Source organism: Monodon monoceros, unplaced genomic scaffold, assembly GCF_005190385.1.
Source record: "Monodon monoceros isolate NGI ecotype Baffin Bay Population unplaced genomic scaffold, NGI_Narwhal_1 Super_Scaffold_21, whole genome shotgun sequence".
NCBI classification, from domain to species: domain Eukaryota; kingdom Metazoa; phylum Chordata; class Mammalia; order Artiodactyla; family Monodontidae; genus Monodon; species Monodon monoceros.
The window spans coordinates 112,503,154-112,517,189 of record NW_021703778.1 but is presented as its reverse complement, the minus strand read 5'-3'; positions in this window follow the sequence as shown (position 1 = coordinate 112,517,189).

Genomic DNA, 14,036 nt, shown 5'->3' with positions numbered 1-14,036 from the left:
AATTAGAAGGGAAGTTTGCAATCAGTTTCTTTAATGGAAAAGGTGCTCTTGTAGAATTAATCCATGCAGGGCTCAGAGGAAGTAAGGCTCTCTGAAAGTGATTGGATTAGAGGGCTCCTTAAAATCAGAAACACTGGGGCACTCATCTCCTCTGCTGGGTGACTGACAGAGGTCTTCCTTCGTGGGAAGTACTTGGCACAGCATCAATGTGATTTCAGAGCTTCTGGATTAGAAGCTTTATGTATCAATCAAATACATAAATAGAAATGAGCTGCCATCATTAATCCTAAAATGATACACCAACACCTTCACGTGGCCCACTCCTGGGTCATGCAGGAGTGACAGACAGGCTTGCTGCACTGGAAGGGGCACAGCTAAATGCAGGTGCTGGGAGTAACGGTCATGGGAAGGGAAGCACTGGGTTTCATGTGAAACATGAACTTGAATATCTGTTTTGCCATTCTAAAAACACAAGGGGAGCAGAAGACATAGCCTCTACCCTTGAGGCCATGTTAATCAAATATGACTGCAGTACAACAACGTTTAAAGCACTAAACTAGAAGGCTTTATAGGCAAAACAAAATGCAACAGTGACTAATAGCAGTTGCAGATAAAAAGAGCATTAGAAGGAAATAAATAGCATTACTATTTGCCACACGTACAAGTCACGTGAATATTCCAAGTATTCAGTGTTTCTCCTAGAATTTCAATGCTCTTTGACTCAGAAGAACTTAGATAATTTGGGGCACAATTTAGGTTGTAGGATTTCCATTATATAACATCTGCTGTTTTTTAAGCAGCAATTAGAGGGATGCTCCCTTAGGCTGAGAGGAGACTGATCCTCTCTTCTCTGTCTGTCTCTGTCTCTTCCCCTGTACTCCCTGACAGATTCACTTGGTCCAAGGAGAAAGAAAAACAGGACTTCGGACCCTGTATTTACACAGCACCATCACTCTTGGCATCTGTGATTCTCCTAACATCCTCCATGATGCTGGGAACAGGGCTTGCCGGCTCCATTTTCTGAGAGAAAGTGAGGCAGGAAAGGGTGAATGGCTCACTGGCCACCCAGCAAGACCACAGCAAAGCCAGGATTAGGACACAGGCCTTTTGAATTCCACAGTAGTCCTCCTTTCTCTTTACCCCTCTTTTACATTTTGGGCCAATGCTTGCTTTCTTTCTGGTTAAAAGCATGTCTTTCACTAGTTTTTAACCACAAGTCAAAAACCTACCCTCTGTCCATCTCCTGGGTGGAACTTTGTTTTCAGTCATTCACTTCTAACTCCACAGGGTGATAAGACACTGGGTCTCCCGGGGAATTTGTGCTGGGAAACTGAGGGTGAAAGGTCATCCCCTTCTCCAGCCCCTGTTCTTCCTTTGGTGAGTTGTCAGGCAGCCTCTCAACCATTGATCAATCAACCCAGACGGCAGACTGCCTACCATGCAGCCCTCGCTGACTCTGTCAAAACAGGAATCTTCCTCCTCAACCCATCTGGCCTCTCCCAGCACCTCCATGCCTTTCCCACCATTCTTTCTCTATCGTGTTTTCCTCCTTTTTACTCCCTGGTCCTTACGACCACACTGACTCTAATCTCAGGAATTAGTCACCAACTTTCTGCTGACAAGGGGAGGTTTCCATGGATTTGCACTCAGCACCTCATCTAGTGCAGTCAAATCACCCATAAATGTGGATTTTTGTACATATGAGATAAACAGTGGATCAATCAATGGATAAAGGCTTTTTAGAGCCAGGAGGGAACGTGGAAAACATCTGATTCAAACAATTCATTTTTACAAATGAAGAAACTTAAGAGGTTAAATGACTCTCCTGGGTTATACAATTTCTGACACAAATACTATTAACCAGATCTTCTGACATCCAAAGTGCTTTTTCTCCCCATGAAACCATTCAGCTTCTACTTATTACAACTCCATTTTAATGATATTTGTCTAGTTCCAAACATTTTTAAAATTTTAGAGATAAAGGCATATTTGTCATTTAATTAAGAAATTACATATTATCTTCCAACTTTATTTATAAAACATGTTATATCTCACACAGTGTTTTTTAAAAAAACTAATTTTCCCCCCTAAATATTAAAGTAATACATGCTAAAGTGTAAAACTTGGGAAGTAAAGGAACCTATAAAGAAAAAAAAAATTACCCAATTTCACCAATTGGAGATAAATCATTGCTAATGTTTTAGTATATTTCCTTCTAGTTTTCATATACTTCTTACATTGTTGAAATCATGCTGTTTACAGAGTTTTGTATTCTAAGATTTCTTGTTTGCTTGTTTAACATATCATAAGCCTTTACCTTGTCATTACAGATTCTTTGTACACGAAATGAGCAGCTCCCTGTGGCCCACCTTTGATGGTAACACGGTGCTCTTAACCATGCCCCTAACCCTGGGCATCTAGGTTCCATCCCAACTTTCCACTTTTTAAGGCAATGTTGCAATAATACCTATGCGTACATATTTCTATATATATTTCTGATCTTTCCTTGAAAAAAATTGCTAGAAGTGGATCAAAACCTATTTACATTTTTAAGGCCCTTGATACATTTTATCCAGTTGCTTTTCAGGTAGGTTATGCCAACTGACACACCTACCAACAGGCTTCACAGTACTTTTTAGAGTATTTTTCTAAAAACGTATCTCATTTTTTTCATCGATTCAGTCTCGACTAGTCCATGGTCTAAAGTAGCCGCTGCCGAACACCAGTTCTAAATTAAAATTGCAAACTGGACTCCCAGCCCCCTCTGTGACTATGTTTCTTTAGATTGTTGGTGCTCCATATGGGTCAGCCACATGCCCACCCGGGCACTGCAAAGGGAAGTCAGCCGCTTCCTGCCTATGTATATTTTACTGTGTTAAATGTATTTGAAAGTCTACTAAGTGACAGACAGTGGGCCATGTGCTCGAGAGCAGAGGTAAAAGACCGAGTTTCTAGCCTCAATTTGCTCTCCGTGTAGAGGGGGAGACAGTCACGGAAGCCAGCAGGGGGGACAGAGTGATGGATGCTGCTGCAGTAGATGTCTGCACAGGCTGTGTGCAGCCCAGCCCAGGCACATGGAACTCAGCCTCTGCAGACACAGGCAGCTTTTAAGAAGACATGGCACTTAAACTGTATCTTCAAGGGCGAAGAGGGTGCCAGACGGAAGACCTGAGATGTCAACAGTCTACACAGAGGAAAGATCCTGAAGCGAACTGCACATGGTAGAGTCACCTTTGGAGACTTGTGACCTTGGGACAGTTACTTAACTTCTCTGTACCTCAGATTCCTCATCTATAAAAATACTGCTAATAGAAACTGCTTCAAAGGGCTGCGAAGAACAACTGCGATAACACAGGTGAAGTGCTAAGAAAACTGCTCAGTGCATTGTTAGAGCTCCAGAGATGTCAGATATCATCACCACCATCATCATCACAGCAGAGGCACCGAGTCCAGATGAGGGAGTGGTGGGAAATGTCGGACTGGCAGAAGGGTCAGTGCACGAAAGCCCTTTATAACGTTCTGAATAGGACATACTTTACCCTGACAGCCATAATTCCCTTGGAGGTGTTCGGAGTTAACTGTCCGGAAGCAGGAGGCTGAATGGATAATCTCCTCGGGTTCCTTCCAGCTCTGAGACACGATTCCTACCTGAGAACCAACAAATTCAGCCTCAATCCTAGGCACACAGTCTCAAATAACACAACCCCTTCCACCTAGCTTCGTGTCAGTAACCAAAGGAAGGTATCTTTCCAGCCTTTTGGGGCTTTTAATGATTAACATCCACCCAGTGGGAACAGTTCTTTTAATAACATCGAACTATTTAGTTAGAGAATAAATTCCTGGGAGTAGGAGTGTATTAAAAAAAAAAACCCAGACAATTTTTTTTTTTTTCTGAAAAAGATCTTGCGAATTTTCACCCACTATGTGGCTTGGCTTTACCGGAAGGGAATGTGAAACAAGATGGACTAATTTTGTCCAGAGAATAGAGACTCTCTGCTCACTTTCCCTCTTTTCTCTTGCAGCTTAAAATAAAGCAGCAATGAGATAGCCACGGTCCAGCTGCCTGCCCCATCGGCAGCCCTGCCTCCCAAGTTGGGTTCATCTCTGACTACCTGGTTGGAACATGAAGTCAGCCTAGCTACTGTTCCCTGCCCACCTCACTCCTGTCTGTCCCTCCTTCACACTCCTCGGCTATGCCAGCTTCTGTAAGGGCAAATATGTCTCCAGAGAGGCACTGTTTTCTCCTTGGACAGACAGGCTGGGAGAAAGGGAATACCATCGCTCCCAGTTTGCACTGGTTGTCCTGGCATAATTATCACAGTGCCTCTTCTTCCTCTCAAACATGTCCTGTTTGGATAGTCAATTATATGCAAATTCTACGGTCACATGTATATTAAACATTTAGCTTCTCAAAGCCAGGGACCGGATCATTTTCTGTTATTAAACCTCCAGCACAGTGCCCAGGAGAGGTGTCTGATAGCCTTCTGTACTCTCCGTACTTTACCTCGGATGATTGTCCTGCCCTTGTAAAGGCCCTAGAATCTGAACCTCAGTTTTTTAATGATCTGTAGAGTGGAGATAACACTACTTAACTTCTAGAACTGCAAACAAATAAAAGGAAATAGTGATTTTACATTCTGGAAATTGTAAAACATTATGCAAGCGTAATTTTCTAGAAATTAACACAGCTTTTGTCACATAGTCAGCATTTCTAAGTGCTTGTTAGTTGAAGGAACAGAATGAATAAACCTGTGGTAATACGTTAGCAAACCTCAAACCTCAGTGGGGAAAGGGTCGATTCTCCTTAAATTGGAATGCTACACCAACTAGAGGGGTGGGATAGGGAGGGTGAGATAGGGAGGGTGGGAGGGAGACACAAGAGGGAGGAGATATGGGGATATATGTATATGTATAGCTGATTCACTTTGTTATAAAGCAGAAACTAACACACCATTGTAAAGCAATTATACTCCAATAAAGATTTTAAAAAAAAATTGGAGTGCTACACTTAGCAATCAAAACTGATTTACAATCCTACCTTGAAGGTGATCTATAGATAAGATAGCAAAACTAACGTCTCCCACAGGCTTGGTATGAGAACTAGCAAGGAAATAAATAATTGAAACATATTAGGGTGAGTGGTAAATGAGACTGAAGCGTGGCTGAAGGTGACACAAGGAAGCAGGTCCGTACAAGCTGGCCCTTTCTGTAACTTCAGGACTGACCGGTGATTAGAGAGAGGCAGGACCTACTATACCTGGTTTTCTGGTAAAGGTCATAACTTTTACAAAGTACTGAGCTAGGCTGGTGATTCAAACTGAATTTCTTGATTCTTGTTTAACTTCGGAGCAGTTTAGGACCCAAGGAAGTTGATTGTTTATGCCAGTGTGGAAATTCCTCTGCCTGGGTGCCCTTTTATAACCTAACTTTTTCACCAGTAATAGGCACCATGAAATGTGAATTGATAAATTTTTCTGACTGGAAATAGAAAGTACAATTAGAAAACAAAGCATTGAAGTGAATTTGTTTTCAGCCTGTGTGTGTATGTATGATTTTGGAAGCAGAGAGGTCCGACTTCCGTCATCAGGTTTGATTTTCAGTAACCGGAACTAAAAAGAAAAAAAAAAGTAGATTCTGACAAAAAGGCAGGAATCTCAAATAAATAGCACTAAATAATGATTCTGCATATTTCTCCTAACACTGGAATTGGTCCTGAACAAGTCACCTAGCATTTTGTGGCAGCTGAGCCACCACATAAATTTTAAAGGCTACGGGATCTTTCATTGAGTGATGGGATATTCGGCGTGAGCAAAAGTATGCCTTTCCTTTTAGAAGCAAAATTTTTAACTTGGAAGAATTCAAACTCAGCCAGCTTGTCAATGACTGGATTTCCCATTTATTTATGTTTATCAGACATGTTCCTCTCTGAATGTCAAGAACTGGAGATTGGATGAGGTTACTGTTGGTAACACAAGGATGGCAAGAGAGGAAGACTCTTTCCTCAGTTAGCTTGCTGTCTAATTGGGCTGACAGGACACAGATGTAAGAAGAGACGTAGTGACATAAGGTGGAGATGACAACCATTCCATTGCTCTTACCCAAACAAGCGAGAGAAGATGTAATGCTTTGGGGACATGATAGTTGCAAATTTAAGCATGAGATATTTTCAGTAGTCCTTTCCTACCGGATGAGTATCATTAGACACCCCCCTGGGCTGGGACAGGCCCCTTGCCTGCCACTTCATCTCAGCTCTGATTATCTTATTCAAATTTTTGGTCTTGTTCAAGTAAGTCTATAACCAACTTCTGTGCCTGTGCTTGGATTCTAGGGCTTGTTTTCTCACACCTGAACTGCTGTGGTGCCCTGATTTCTCTTGCTTTGATTTTCTCAGGGGGCCCATTGATAAGGGTCTTTTAAGAGATGATCTATTCTTCACTCTCCTGATCAATGTAAGTTTCCAAGTTCTTTTTTTAAAAAAATAAGAAACCTTATTGTCCACTTTATTTATTTATCTATTTTTGGCTGCGTTGGGTCTTCGTTGCTGCGCACAGGCTTTCTCTAATTGCAGCGAGCGGGGGCTGCTCTTCGTTGCATTGCACGGGCTTCTCATTGCGGTGGCTTCTCGTTGCAGAGCATGGGCTCTAGCATGCGCGGGCTTCAGTAGTTGTGGTGCGCGGGCTCAGTAGTTGTGGCTCGTGGGCTCTAGAGTGCAGGCTCAGTAGTTGTGGCTTGTGGGCTGTAGAGTGCAGGCTTGGTAGTTGTGGCGCACAGGCTTAGTTGCTTCATGGCATGTGGGATCTTCCCGGGCCAGGGATCGAACCCGTGTCCCCTGCATTGGCAGGCAGATTCTTAACCACTGCGCCACCAGGGAAGTCCCCAGTTTCCAAGTTCTTAACCCAGCCACTTGGGCAATGCATATTCCTAGGAATGAGAAGTCACTTAGTAGAGTTGTAGAAACATGGCAACACCAGCAGAGCTGAAGCAGCACAAAAAGCATTCCTGGACAGGTCTGGGAGTATGAGAGAGCCAAGCAAGTGACAGCGTGCAGCCAGGCACACTGTGACATCCTCCAAAGATCTACGGCAAAGGTACAAGCATTAGAGACAGTAACGTTCAGATTTGCATCCTGGTTCTGTCACTTAACGGCTGTTTGATCTTGGACCCCATCAGAGTATCAGTATTGATATCTGTAATATGGGAATGTCATGAAACATAACTCCCAGGACTATGAGACCTGAATGAGCTGCCTTTTATAAAACGTTTAGCACTGTGCTTGGCACACTTCCTTCCTGGAAGCATGAAAAGAATTGCATAAAGGAGGCAGGGATTGACCCCTCAACTTGAAGGAGAGTTGCAGAGAGAGACTTAATCCATCTGGGGAGATTTGTCCACAATTAGTGGTACAATAATAGCAATAAGGTCCTTGAAAATAAGCTTAACATCAAGGAAAGATCATGAGCTTTTCCTTGTCAAAAATAGTGGAAGAAAGCGGTGTTCTGGTTAACTGGGTAATCTGGTTAAGAGAGTTCTCACCACATTGTTCTTCACATAATGGAAACTCAATAAATATTCCTTGAATATACTATATAATAATATAGTATATGTCACATATGATTTCCCAGTTTTTCAAATAATATACTGTCTATAATGTCAAAACCATGCAACATACAAATCACTCTTAAAGGAAGGATAATTCAGATAATATTAGGATCTTTAGTGCTGAGAGACATTACTTTGCATATTAGTTTTCTCTGAGTGTAGTGGGGAGACAAAAAATTTTGTTGTTATAAACCGCTGAGTTTGTGGTAATTGGTTATGGCAGCCCTAGAAAACTAATATATCAGGCAATACCCGAGCAGAAGTTTTGATGTCCACATTTTATTACTTGTACTCATAAAAGTAGAAGTTCTATTTTAAGGAGAAATGAACTTTAGTCCACTTGGAAGCATACTCATTAAATAATCCTACACTTAAAAAAATAATGATATATTCCTGAAAAATTATGTGTATATCAAATTGTAGTACATAAAATAATATGCTAAATACCATGAAAGAATTCACCATTAAAGATTCATGTTCAGTGAAAACAGCTGTAAGGCAATTCATCATGCCTACATAGTACATTTTCAGGAGTAAAAATAGCAGAGTACTGTGACTTCTCTCATTATTTCTCAGCCACTCACCTTTACTTTAAAACTCTTGCTCTTTTCTTATTAAATTAGCTATTATCTGGACCTGCTAGAATTAACAAACTTAAGTACCATTTTGAACAAAATGCTTTTGTCTCCTGTAAGGTAAAAACTTAGCATAAAACTCTAAGCATGAGAAAGTTCAGGTTGCCTTTTATTTACAGTCTTTATGGAGCAAATAATATTCATATTTTGAATTATGCAAATAAGCATTTACATGATAAATCGTAATTGCTCTCAGACAGCTGTTTATAACTGGGTAAATGAGACACACTTTTAAATTGTCTAAATACATACTTACCCATGTTTACATATTTATACACTAGAGTATAACTGTTTTGAATCAGCTGTTATCTATTGTGTCTTATACAGACCAAGGAAAGAGAACTTTTCATACAAACAGTAAAATCCCTTTTAATCTGTTCTGAGATCAGAAGCATTACCAGTTCTCTCAAATAAGGGTGACCTCTCTAGACATACCCCTGGCCTGTGGCATTCCACAATACCTCAGGCAGGAAATGCTTTTATATCGCTTTGGTTGGGTGGGAAGTTAATCCTGACTCAGATTATTATCTGATTAGATACACCTTTGGCAAAGAAGAAACACGTTCCTTCTAATGAAATGTTTTTAAACCTAAAAAGTCCAGTTGTCTCATAGTTAGCAATGTATTCTTACGTCGATCAAAAAAATCAAGTATTTCTTTTGAAAATACAGAAGAACTACAGAGTACAGTGCCTGTCCTGAAGAGGCTGACCATCAAGTTAAGAAGATGAAATGAGCACATCTGAAATGTTCAGAAAGCAATTAAGAGGAAAAGCAGATGGTGTTGACTGTAAGAGCTAAAGGAGCTTAGAAAAGAAGGCAGGAGGACATACAGCTTGGGGTGGGGTGGCCTGGGTTTTGAGGACTTTGGGGGCTAGCTCACTCCTCTCTGCAGAGTGAGGACTGTCCCACCTCTGTAAGGCCGCCAGAGATGAGGAAGGCAGGACCTGCAGAGTCCGACACACAACTTTGTCTTCCCACCATGTTCGTTCGCAGGCCCACAGGGAAATCCAAGGGCCTAATGTGAGAGACGTAGCCTTGTTGTGAAGCACCATTCTCTCCTCTGTTTTTCCCAGTAGAAGAAGAATTCTACGCCCACTCCCTTTTTAAAAATCTTAATGCACTTCCCTTTGCTTTCTTAAAGCAGTCAACATTTGCCCTGTTTCTGGTCCTCTCCCGGCAAATGCATTTGTTTCTGATTCTCTTACATGGTGTTTCACATGTGCTGAAGAGAGTGAATTTTTACTACAAGATGCTCTGGCTGAATTGAGAGGACTCAAATGCTACTTCAGGGATTCACACACTGGGAAGAATGAAGCAAAGAGACTGGGGGAAAAACACCTGAGGCAGCTATAGAATGCCTCAGCATTGACAACCCAGGAATGACAACATTAGGACTTTGGGAGGCTGAGCCTCTATCCTTCCATTAAGGGCAATGAGAGGCCTTTGCAGCTCCAGCGGAGATGTGAAAGCCATAGCAGCAAGTAGGCCTGAGGCCAAAAATCTGAAACTGGAGGGTCTGGGTAATGCTGCGGAGCTTAAGGAAATCTCTTCTATAGGTAGTTTTTTCCTAACTGTTAGGAAGAAAAGCTACTTCAGGGACTAGTAATGCAGGATGCGCTGAAGCAGAAAGAACCCTAGATGAGGAAAATCTGGGCTCCAAGCCAGACTCTGTGAGACACTGGGCAAGTCACTCAGTCTCTCTCTGTGCCTCAGTTTCTTCTTCTGTGAACTAGATAAAGTCCACTTCAGTTCTGTGACTGATGATCCTAAACTTATAGGACTGCTCCCATTGGCTATATGAGGTTAAAACCCAGCCTCTCCACGTGTATCTCACCTCCCCAAGATGTACTATCATCACAGCAACGACTGCCACTATTAATTGAGCACCTAACTAACTGTGGGTAAGCACTGTGCCGGGCGCTTCACACAAAGTATCTGTCATCACAACACACAAAGAAATTGTCACTTCCATTTTACTGATGAGGAAACGGAAGCTCCAAGAAATTTTACTTGACCTGGGTCACTCAGGTCTTACTGGGAGAGCCAGACTTCAAACCCAGGTCTGGTCCCGTCTCTCTAACCCCCAAATCTGGTGCATGTTGGAAAGAAAAATCAGGTTGCTTCTCCTGCACTAGGCCTTCTGCTTGCCCAGATCAGCCTCAGCACTAGCTCAGTGCCTGGTGCTCATGACATAGACCACTGTATATTTGTGGATTACAACTTTCACAATATTTCTGCCTCCTGGGGGCCTTGCATGATAATAAAGCTGACTGCGTGGGCAGCCTTTCGGTAGGGAACAGGAGGGGTTATATATTTGTGTGATTCAACTGACTCTAGTTAGTGCTCACTTGAATTAACGGCCTCTAGACCACCAGGAGCGTGGCTGCTGACCACAGCTGCCGGAGTGCCTACCTCCTGCCTTTGGGTTATATTTGGAGGAAGAAAACTGGCTGTGGGTAAACGTGGGGCATGGAACAGGAATAAGACAATTCCGGACACCTCAGCTCCCTCCTGAGCAGGACTCTGGGTGGATGGCGTGGCCTCTGGCTCCAGGTCTCTGTCTGTCATCGGAAGTGACTCGGATCCCCTTGGGTGGTCGCTCCCATGGCCATTATGCACGTGTGGCTTTCTCCCTGTTGACATTAGGGGATGTGTCCCCACCTTCCCTTTGTTCCATTCTCGATTTAAGACCCATGTGTTCTCACTGGCTTTTAACTGGTTTTCAATCTATGTTCTTTGCTAGGGTGAGTTATCTTTTTCAAAAAATGCAACTTGCAAAGAGTGTCCGTGCCCCCAGTTACCATGGTTAAGCGGTTTGGAAACAAATTACAACTTAGACAAGATGAAATCACACTCTGCTAGTCACTGAGATGCTGCTAAAAAACAAATCACAGAGGATTCCTAGAAATTAGTCTCTGTTCCCTACAAGGACTTTTGAAATGCTGCAGGCCTTTGGGTCCCTTAATTGGCATCTGAACAAAACCACCCTTTCTCCTCTATAGGTCCCCGTGTGCTGCTCCAGAGGTGATAAAACCCACTCCCTCCCACTGGCCTGCCCTTTACTGGTAGAAGCCAGGGCTGGTTGGAGATGGGTGATCACCAAGCTGACACAGGCACTCACTCTCACTTTCTCCTCCCTTTGCCCAGCTGCTTCCACCTCTATTCACAGCAGATTCACTTTTAGACGCTAGCAGTTTCTCCTCTATGCTGCCTGCCCTTTGGGAATGTTCTTGTGACCAATCAGCTGATGGGGGAATCAGGAACCTACTAGGACTGGAATAATAGAAAATCTCTAGGATTTGGCTTCTCTAGGATTTGCATAATAGAAAATGTCAATAATGGAAAAATGAGCGTACGTGATAAAAAGAGATATTCATGTACTTTTCCTAGTGGTTCTATAAAAGAAATGATTAAGATGATAATTCCTGAAACCTGGGTGGCTTTTATTTTATTTTTACTATAGAAGAAACCAGAGGACTAAATTCAGCAGAGGTGACCTGCCAATTGTATTGTATAACCCCCTGGCTTCTGGCATCTGAGGTTTCACGAAGTTCATCACTTTTAATAGTCATTTTAATAATATGTAAGAAATAGAATGTCTAACTTTAGGCATACATATTATTTCTTTGATTTCCCCCCTCTAAATTTGTTTTACAGCCCAATCCTTTTGCTTAAGGAAAAAAAGGTTTGTTTTTTTGTTCCTTCTTTCTTTTTTTAAAAGTAGCCAAAGCCAAAGAAGTAACTAAAATCCAATGTGTAGTCATCCATTTCTTTTTTTTCCCTCCGGTGGTCCTATCCAGTCTTTTTTTTCTTGAAGTTAACTTTATTTTTTTAAACTTTTAATTTTATATTGGAGTATAGTTGATTAACAGTGTTGTGTTAGTTTCAGTTGTACAACAAAGTGATTCCGTTATTTCAGTTATACATATACACGTATCTATTCTTTTTCAAATTCTTTTCCCAATTTGGTTGTTACAGAGTATTGAGCAGAGTTCCCTGTGCTCTACATCCATTTCTTTCTCACACCACAAACCACCCAAACACACACCTGCTCCATTGCCTAAGGCAAGAACTGAATTCCAATTACATATCCAAAGAAATGTGCAGCTCCTGATGCCATAGCCATCCAGGAATATATATCAAGCTAGTTTTTGTGAACTGCCTTGATTTAATGTGAAAAGCTGGTAAAGAAAACAAGCAATGGAAACACACCGTCAGCCACAGATGGTCTTTACAATTGGTTCACATGGACCATGGACTGAGGGAAGCTGGAAACAGACTTGAAGGAAACTCTAAGGGAATGACCTGGGATTGGTTCTAAATTAAATGAGAACTTGACAAGCAGATGGAATTTTTTTTTTTTTTTTTTTTTTTTTTTTGCAGATGGAATTTTTAAAAATACAATACAAGTTTTGTGAAGCACTGTTTTAAAAAATTTCTTCAGGTCCACGTTACAAAGCAAAATGTTATATTTTCGGGATCAATCAACAACAGTTCAGGATAGATCTTGTTAAACAACCAAACAAAAAACTTGTTCAGTAGAAGAAATTTTTTCCTTTCAGTTAATTATAGGTCATAAGCAATTTAAAAATATAAACATATATTAAAGATGAAGTTCCTATCTTGGGGATACTCAAGCTGTCATTAAATAATCATCTAAAAAAGTGCAGCTTCACTATACATAGTTATGTTAAATATACAGCATACATATTTTAGTATCAGAATCCCTTAGATAAAGTCATTTCTTCGTTGTTTCCTAACTTGAATAAGTCCAATTTATGGGTTTTAAGATTCAGAGAAAGACAAATAGAACAATAAATTTCTCAAGAAATTCTAAGCACCCTTCCTCATATCCTGTTGTTGAGATAGAGCCAAACCTAAAATGCCCCGCATTGAGCTTTGTCATTTGTCTGATGGCTCCAGAGGTAGTTTCCATGGTAAGCTCCCTGTGTACAAGAAGCAGGGTGAGTGGAATGTCTCCTTCCAGTGAAGAACTTTTCACTGACAGTGATAAAGGCCAGGAACCTCCTTCACACAAATGATTGAAAAACAGAACACGAAGGACATTTTTATTTTGCTTTGTTTCCTTTGTGTGGTATGTGACTTCAGTGCAAATACCCATTTAATCAAGAATACAAAGACAGCCACCTTTGCTAGCTAAGGGATTTCCAGAGGCTGCAGTAAACATATATAGCTCTTTTCCTTTTCTCATGAGGAAATTCCTGTGAGGTTGCCATTTCATGCTCCTGCTGTGCACGTTTGCCTCCTCTTAGAAGAGGAAAAAGATGTTTTCCAAAGGAACATTTCAGAGTGAACTAAATCGAATCTGGAAAAACTTGAAATGCTTTAAAAGCTGACATTTATCTATTGTCATTTAAAAATATATGTAATTGACATATAACATTGTATTAGTTTTAGGTGTATAACATAATGATTTGATATATGTATATATTGCAAAATTACTACCAGAATAAGTTTAGTTAACAACCATCACCACACTTACAGATTTTTTTTCTTGAGGTAAGAACTTTTAAGAGCTATTCTCTTAGCAACTCTCAAATATACAAAACAGTACCATTAACTGTAGTCTCCACGTTGTACATTACATTCTCAGGATTCATTCATCTTAAACTGGAAGCTATTGTCATTAAGTTTTAGAAATATAAAGACTTTTGGGAAGAATATATAAGCCACTATTGATTGGGACTTTCTGGTTCAGGCATTTTTTTCTCTTTGAGCTGATGAGATCAAATTGAACCCATAGCTCTAAGCTAGCACAGGCTCTTTCTCTTTCACCTTTT